The sequence below is a fragment of the Macaca mulatta genome, chromosome 3, assembly GCF_049350105.2.
Source record: "Macaca mulatta isolate MMU2019108-1 chromosome 3, T2T-MMU8v2.0, whole genome shotgun sequence".
NCBI classification, from domain to species: domain Eukaryota; kingdom Metazoa; phylum Chordata; class Mammalia; order Primates; family Cercopithecidae; genus Macaca; species Macaca mulatta.
The window spans coordinates 163321895-163330073 of record NC_133408.1 but is presented as its reverse complement, the minus strand read 5'-3'; the positions used below and the strand labels follow the sequence as shown (position 1 = coordinate 163330073).

General features: G+C 38.7%; 1 protein-coding gene across 6 annotated transcripts in view; it reads left to right on the top strand.

Annotated features, from left to right (window-relative positions):
• The first annotated feature begins 189 nt into the window (after positions 1-189).
• The window catches only part of IQUB (IQ motif and ubiquitin domain containing), an 81399-nt gene continuing 73409 nt past the window's right edge, over positions 190-8179 (top strand). For 4 of the 6 annotated variants that reach the window (XM_077998095.1, XM_077998096.1, XM_015134826.3 and 1 more), the window contains exon 1: positions 190-276. The gene's annotated coding sequence lies outside the window, so the exon portion shown is untranslated. Of the gene's footprint in view, positions 277-1002; positions 1037-8179 lie in introns of those variants that run through there. The other 2 variants (XM_077998094.1, XM_015134825.3) reach the window with 2 other exon arrangements.

The window sequence follows — 8179 nt, the reverse complement described above, 5'->3', positions numbered from 1 at the left end:
GGCGCTCCTCCTTTCCGACCCCGCCCCCCGCCTTTGGCTCCTCCCCCAGTCCTGCCGCGCTCCTCCTTCCCGGCTCCGCCCCCTGCCCGCCTCTGGCTCCTACCCCATCCCGCCTCTTGCTCCTCCCCTTCCCCCCTGTCCGGCCCGGGCAGGAAGAGGTGGTGCCAGGGTCGTTGCTAGGATACGACCAGTAACTGAGAATGCGGCGAGTATTGAAGCTGCTTCTTAGGAGCCTGGGAAAGCACTTCGACGAGACTAGTTGCGTTTCGTACACAGGTAGGAGGACAAGTTTTGACTGCGGCTTCCTGGCCCGACGCTTAGACCCAGCCTAGAGCCGGTAACAGCCGCGCTGAACTCTGAGTTCTGTGTGCGGGGCAGTGATTCCCGCCTGAGCTCCTGGGGCTGCCTGGTCGGTAGGGAATGTTCCGCCTTTACTTAAAAAACCGTGAGAAGTATTCCATCTTTCTGGGCTCCTTTTCTGGCTCCTTCCCTCTGGTTTGGGACTTGAATCAGCAGCATCAAGCTAGGAGGTACACCTCACCTCACACCCCGAGTGCTTTTCACGGTAGTTGCATAGAAGAAGTGTGTATAACCCAAACCTGGCACTAGAAACTCAGCCTTCCGTGTTAACCATTCTCTTATTAAGTCGAGGGATTTTAGACTTTCCTCACCTGGCACTCTCACTCCTTCCTCTCCACCCGTGGTCTTTGCCTCTTAACAAACTTAAAAATTCAACAGACCTATTTGGTAGAAAGCAATACTGGATCCTTGCCTTACTAATTATACTACATTCTAAATGTATTAAGCTTTAAATGATAGGGAATGAAATGTAGGTGAAAAGGGAGACTTTTTTTGTATGCAAACATGATAGAGGTTGCTCTTTTAAACAATAAGATTAAAACATTTACATTCGAATAGATAATACATAAAAAACAGTACGAATAGTAAAAAGAATGAAGAGTGAAAATCCACCATCTACCCATTTCTTTCCATCTCCAGGCCACCTTCCAGAGGTGCTTTACACATATGCAAATAGGTAGGTACACCTGTAACATTGTGCATACTATTCTGTGATTGGCTTTTACACTTAAGACTGTGTGTCCAGATGTTTTCTATCAGTATTTACAGATCTGTCTCATGTATTTATGGATGAATTTATGTATTTATGTTTCATTGTGAGAAGGTGTTTCGAAGCATATCAGGAAATTTGGAAACTCTCATAAGCAAAAAGATTGATAAATGTCACTACCTAACAATCTAAAACATTTGTATAGTAAGAGAAAACAAACAACATCAAACATACAATGGGAAATATAAGTGCAACACACAACAAAGGGATATTTAATTATTAGGACTCAAAACAATCTGAGGATGTAAGGAAACAGTCAAGGGGAACTTCTCGGGGCTGTAAAAGAAAACAGTGATGGAATTTAACAAAATTAAGATCTGTATGCCCTTTGACTTGTCCCTTCTAATTCTAGGAACTCATTTTCAAACTTACACATATATACAGAGATAGATGTATAAGATGTTTGTTGCAGCGCAATTTTTAATAGTAAAAAACTAGAGACAGCTTAAATGTGCATCAGTGAGCAACAGTTGACTACAATGTGACTTAGCCTTGCAAACAAATTACTGTGAAGTTGTTGAAAAGAATGTGGCAGAATCATATTTTACGTAAAAATAAATGTTAAGCATATATTATAAGTCGTAAAACAGTGTTAAAGTTTAAAAATAAACAGAAATATAGTTTATAAAAGACATAGATATGATCATAAACAAATTTAAGTGTATATATATTATATAATTGTAGCTTTATAGACAATTCCTGGAAAGATAAACTGCCTAACAATGAGAAATAAAATTAGCATGTCTGGAATACTTTTACTTCTTATTTTATCCCCTTCTGTTCTGTTAGATTTTTTTTCTAGTAAGCACATATTACTCTCTTAAAAACAGCCAAATGAACAATAACAATAATGAAAAAACAATTTTGAAAAGTCTTGTCCAACTGTAGCTTTCCAAACTGGGTTGAAATTTCACATTTTACATTTCACACCTTAATATGTGTGTTTTGTTATTTACGTTTAATATTTGCTGCAGTGAGAGTTTACACATATTTATGTATGCAAGTAGAGCATATTAATATATACATATGAAGGGGTATTAGGAACCAATAAAATTAGCTCCTTGTTCTAGATGGGTGAAAAAAAATCTGCTGAATATTTTCTACTCTATTTTAAATAATAGTCATGTTTCTTACTTAAGAATAAAAGACATTCTCTGATAATGTATCTGATGACAAAATCGTTAGTTAAATTCTGGATCTGACCACCACTAACCTACCATGAGGCATTCCTGGGCCTTAGCTTTTTCATCTGCAGGGAGATCAATTTCTAGACTTTTTCTTAATCACCAAGACCCCTTTTCTGTTCTCTCCCCAACCCCCCATGGACTCCTATACTGAGATACAGCACAGTTTAGTGGTTAAAGGCATGGGTTCTGGATCCAGACTGCCTGGATTTGGATCCCAGATATACCGCTTACTAGCTCTGTGTTCTTGAAAATATTACTTAACCTCTCTGTGCTAATTTCTTTATGTGTAAAATGGGCGTAATAATATCATCTGTGAGAATTAATTTAGTGTAAGTATTTGCTAATATGCTTTATTTTTAAAGTATTTTTTCTCCTACTTTATAAAATGAGTAATTATGTAGGAGACATTATTAAGGTATAATTATCACTAGCCATTTGGAAATTTTAGAAATAGTTCATTACTAATTAGCCAACATTTATTATGTACTTATTGTGTGCCAGGCACTGTTTACTAAGTACTGTATATACACAATTTTATTTAATTCTTGGAAGAACCTTTGATGTTGAAACTACTAATATACCATTTCACAAGTGAGGAAAACAAGACTTAGGTTAAGACACATCTGTATCTCAAAGTCATAAAGCTAGTAAGTATCAGGAACTCTGAGGGGTCTGGTGTTTTACCCTACATACAAACTAATAAGTTAGTCACTGTTTCTTGGATGCTGGGTCAAAGGGCACATAGCAAAAGAAGTAGCCAGTGCTTCAAGTTTGTGCCAATTTCCCAAGCCCCCCAAGTCCAACAGGGGAAACACAAGTGAGTCTACATGGATGCCTGCACATGGGGAATTTACTGCTTTTATAGTAAACCAAAGAAAGCCTGCTCTTTGTTTCAGGGGGAAGAGTTTATCTCAACCTTTGCAGTTTCTCAGTGCAAACACAACCCTGAGAAATGGTCTGGGTAAACAGTGGTCATGGCCTTGCATTTTTGTCACACTCCACAAGAACATGTAGGGACACTGAAGACCCATGGCCGATTGCTTCTTTCTACAGGAAGCTGTTAAGTCTGGATTCAAACTCAGGTGGGCTGGCTCCACAGTCAGCCCTCCTGAAATTCCACTTTAGGAAATCAAAGCTGAGAATCACTGTACTGCATGGCAATGAAGTCATGACTTAGAAACCTTGACACTTCTTGTTTTTAGGTTGAGTAAATGCTTGTCACTGCTAACCATCATAAACACAGTTGCTAATCACCCTCTTTATCAACAACTAACATCTTGAAAACATGTAATTATTTGGGTCATTTATTCATATCATTAATTAAGGACCTTCTGTGAACCTTAGGCACTACTATACATACAATCTACAGGTAACAGAACTATGATCTGTGTGTGTGTGTGTGTGTGTGTGTGTGTTTGTGTGTGTTTATTTAGACAGGGTCTTACTCCATGTCTCTGGCTGGAGGGCAGTGGTGACATCTTGGCTCACTATAATCTCCACCTCCCTGGCTGAAGCGATCCTCCCACCTCAGCCTCCCGAATAATTAGAATTACACGTGCATGCCACAATACAATGCCCAGTTAAGCTTTGTATTTTTTGTAGAGACAGGGTCTCACTATGTTGCCCAGGCTGGTATTGAATTTCTAGGCTCAAGGGATCTGACCACCTCGGCCTCCCAAAGTGCTGGGATTACAGGTGTGAGTTACTGTGCCCAGCCCTCATCTTGTTTATAGGAGATAGATTGCTTCGAGGGGAACAATCTAGGACACCTAATGTACTAAAATTAGGGTGAAATGAATGTAAGCATTAGGAACCATAGCAACTAGGAAATGGAGACAGACACATTGAGGAGGAAGGTGGAGGGGTATGAATTTATCCAGTACCTGTCAAAGGAACTTTATAGTATGTGGCTTCTGTTTCTGACTGCATTGATTGCACATGTCTCATGGCTTTAAATACCATAGACTTGTGACTTTCCAATTTCCAGGCCAGCATCTTCTCAGAACTTCAAACTGCTAACCCCGTGTCCAATGGGCATCTCAAACTCATATGGCCCAAATCAGACTGATCTAACTTACATCCATACTCAGGTCTCCTTTATTTGAAGTTTTCCTTATTTCTGTAAATGTAGCTTTATCCTTCTGGTTACTCGGGCTAAAAATGTTAGCAGTATCCTTGATTCCTCTCTTTATCTCATAGCTCACATCTAATGCATCGCTAAATCCTTTCAGCTCTATTTTAACGCCTGTAATCTCAGCACTTTGGGAGGCTGAGACGGGTGGATCACAAGGTCAGGAGATCGAGACCATCCTGGCTAACATGTTGAAACCTCGTCTCTACTAAAAAAAATACAAAAAACTAGCCAGGTGAGGTGGCGGGCGCCTGTAGTCCCAGCTACTGGGGAGGCTGAGGCAGGAGAATGGCCTGAACTCAGGAGGCGGAGCTTGCAGTGAGCTGAGATCTGGCCACTGCACTCCAGCCTGGGAGACAGAGCGAGACTCCATCTCAAAAAAAAAAAAAATATATATATATATATCTCTCTCTCATATATATATATATATATAATATCAGCTTTTTTTTTTTTTTTTTTTTTTTTTTTTTTAACTGCAGATCAAAATCTCTGCTGTAAAAACTGCAAACTACCAACCAGATCAAAATCCCTGCAGTAAAAAAAGCGTATATTCTAGTGAGGAAAATGGGCAAGTAACAACTAAATTAGTAAAATATATACTGGGTCAGATAAAGATACGTACCAAATATCACACGTGTCCAATAAATATGTACAATAATTATGTATCAACAAAAATTTAAACATTTTTGAAAAGCCTCGTCGATGGCTGTGTGTAGAGACATAGAAGTGTCTCTACACACAGCTAAAAGGAGGACTGGTTATGAGTAGGTACCCAGTAAAAATTAGTTGAAAGCATGAATGAATTCAGCCATGGCCAATGCTTTTCAAAAATTAAAAAATTTTTGTTTATACATAATTATTGTACATATTTATTGGGCAACTATGATATTTGATACATGCATACAATTTGTAATAATCAAGGTAATTAGGATATCCATTACCTTATCATTTTTTTGTTCTAGGAATATTCCAAAACTTTTCTTCTGTTTTGAAATATAAAATATTGTTAACTATAGTCACCCTACAGTGCTATCACACACAGAACTTACTCCTTCTATGTAAATGTATTTTTAAACCCCTTAACCAACCTTACTTCATCCCTGCTCCCCCCTGCCCTTCTCAGCTTCTGGTAACCATCATTCTGCTCTCTACCTTTGTGAAATCAACTTTTTAAGCTCCTACTTATGAATGAGAACATGTGATATTTGTCTTTCTATGCCTTGCTTATTTTACTTAACATAATGTCCCCTAGTTTCACCCATGTTGTTGCAAATGACAGAATTTCATTGTTTTTTATGGCTTAATAGTATTTCATTTTGTGTATATATGCCACATTTTCTTTCTTCATTTGGTGGTAGACACTTAGGTTGATTGGCCATTGTGGATAGTACTGCAGTAAACATGGGAGTGCAGATATCTCTTCAATATGCTGATTTCCTTTCTTTTGGATATATATCCAGCAGTGGAATTGCTGGATTATGTGGTAGAACTATTTTTAGTTTTTTGAGGAACCTTCCTGCTGTTTTCTACAATGGCTGTAGTAATTTACATTTCCCACTAACAGTGTACTACCATTCCCCTTTCTTTGCATCCTTGCCAGCATCTGTTATTTTCTTTTTGACAATAGTCATTTTAACTGGGGTGAGATGATGTCTTATTGTGGTTTTGATTTGCATTTCTCTGATTATTATTGATGTTGAGTATTTTTTCATATACTTGTTGGCTATTTTTACGTCTTCTTTCGAGAAATGTACAGTGATTATATTGATGAAAAAAAAAATTAGTGGGTAGTTGAGGTATGATTAGGGAGGCCTCTCTGGAAACTGAGACATGGAAGATGAGGAATTAGTCGTAAAGATTTGTAGTAACAGGCCAGGTGCAGTGGCTCACGCCTGTAATCCCAGCACTTTGGGAGGCTGAGGTGGGCAGATCACGAGGTCAGGAGTTCGAGAGGTCAGGAGTATGAGACCAGCCTGGCCAACATAGTGAAACCGTATCTCTACTAAAAATACAAAAATTAGCCAAGCGTGGTGGTGGGTGCCTGTAATCCCAGCTATTTGGGAGGCTGAGGCAGGAGAATTGCTTGAACTGGGAGGGGAAGGTTGCAGTGCGCTGAGATCGCATCACTGTACTGTAGCCTGGGTGACACAGCCAGACTCTATCTCAAAAAAAAAGTTTGTAGTAACACATTTTTGACAGAGGAAACTTAAAATGCACAAGCCCCAAGAGGGAGATTAGCCCTAGATATGATAAAAGGTGGGGTGGGTTAGAAGATGAGGTCAGAGAGGCAGGGGCTAGATCATTTAGGACCTTGAAGGCCATGGTGAGTAGTTTGGATTTTATTCTGGAAAGCATTTTATTTTAGAGATGTTTTAGTAAATATGAGAGGGGCATGGTGTGATTTTCTTTAAAAAATATTTTTCTGGCTGCTGTGAGAATAATAGAATTTTTTGGCAGGGATTGGTGGGGTGGGAGTTTCAAGAATGAAATTAAGGTAACCAGCTGAGACTGTTGCAGTAGTACTTTCAAAATATTACAGGATGACAGACAAAAGTAGACTGAGACTAAATTTTCAGGTCAGTATTGACAGTGCTTTTTGAGTGGCTGGATAATAGGTGAGCAAAAGAAAAAAAATAAAGGATTACTCTAAAAGTAGACCTTCCTTGGTTGTGTTATATTATTGTTTTATTGTACTGTTAGATATAATTTATTCCTGTTACAGTTATGAAATTTATTATCTTAGGCCTATTGGATCAACTTTCATATGGGCATTCAAGCTGGTTTAATCCTTTTCTACCTTATTAGACAGATATAGGCATGGCTTGCCCTTTAGGTGTTATACCTTGGGAGTACTTTTAAATGTTGTGTCTATTAAATGGGGCCTTATTCACACTGGGTAGTGTCAGATGGAACCTAACCAAGTTTCAGAGCATAGGTGAGCAAGCATTGTTCTTGCTGGCTGTAGGAAAGACAATATAATTGCTGTTGTGAAATGATCATTCTTACTAGACAGCTGTGAGAATAATCACTAGATGCTGACTCTCAGAGGCTTTTTTGATGTTGTCCATGGATGGTTCTTATTCCTCATGGAAGACGGTTCCCCATGGTTCTCTAGAATTTCTGCTTAAGAGACACTGACAGCTTTGTTTTGAATTTTCTTTTCAAGGATATTTGTATAGTGAACAGTCTTAAAAGATATAGGGTCTCTTTCTAAAGCAGAGGTCAGATTTATCTGTCTAGTATAATAACAATGATATCTTCCTCCAAGGCAGAGGTTGGGCATATTTGCTTGCAGTCCATTATAAAGGATTGGAGTTTCTAAGCTTGGGGTTTCTTAGCTGTGATGCAAACCTTCTGTGTCTATAGCATCTAATTGGGCATTCCACATTGTTCCTCTGGGATTTGGGGGCACAGGGATCCTGTGTGAATATAAAGCTCATGCTATCTGCTGTGCCATGAGTAATAAAGTCCTTTGTTTCCAACCCAGGAGTATTATTTATTCTGATAGCATTCATGAAACTATGGCAGGCTAAATTGTTAGGTTGTAGGTAGGATAAAATCTCAGACCTGTCACAATTCTTAGTTCCTATTCCTAAAGAGGCTTTAGCACACTTGATCACATACTCTCCCAGCCACCTTGTGTTTTCCCTGCTTTACTAAACCTATGATGTCTTATCTAATATTTTAAACAGGTAATACATTTACATTGTTTAAAAATAAAAATATTAAAAG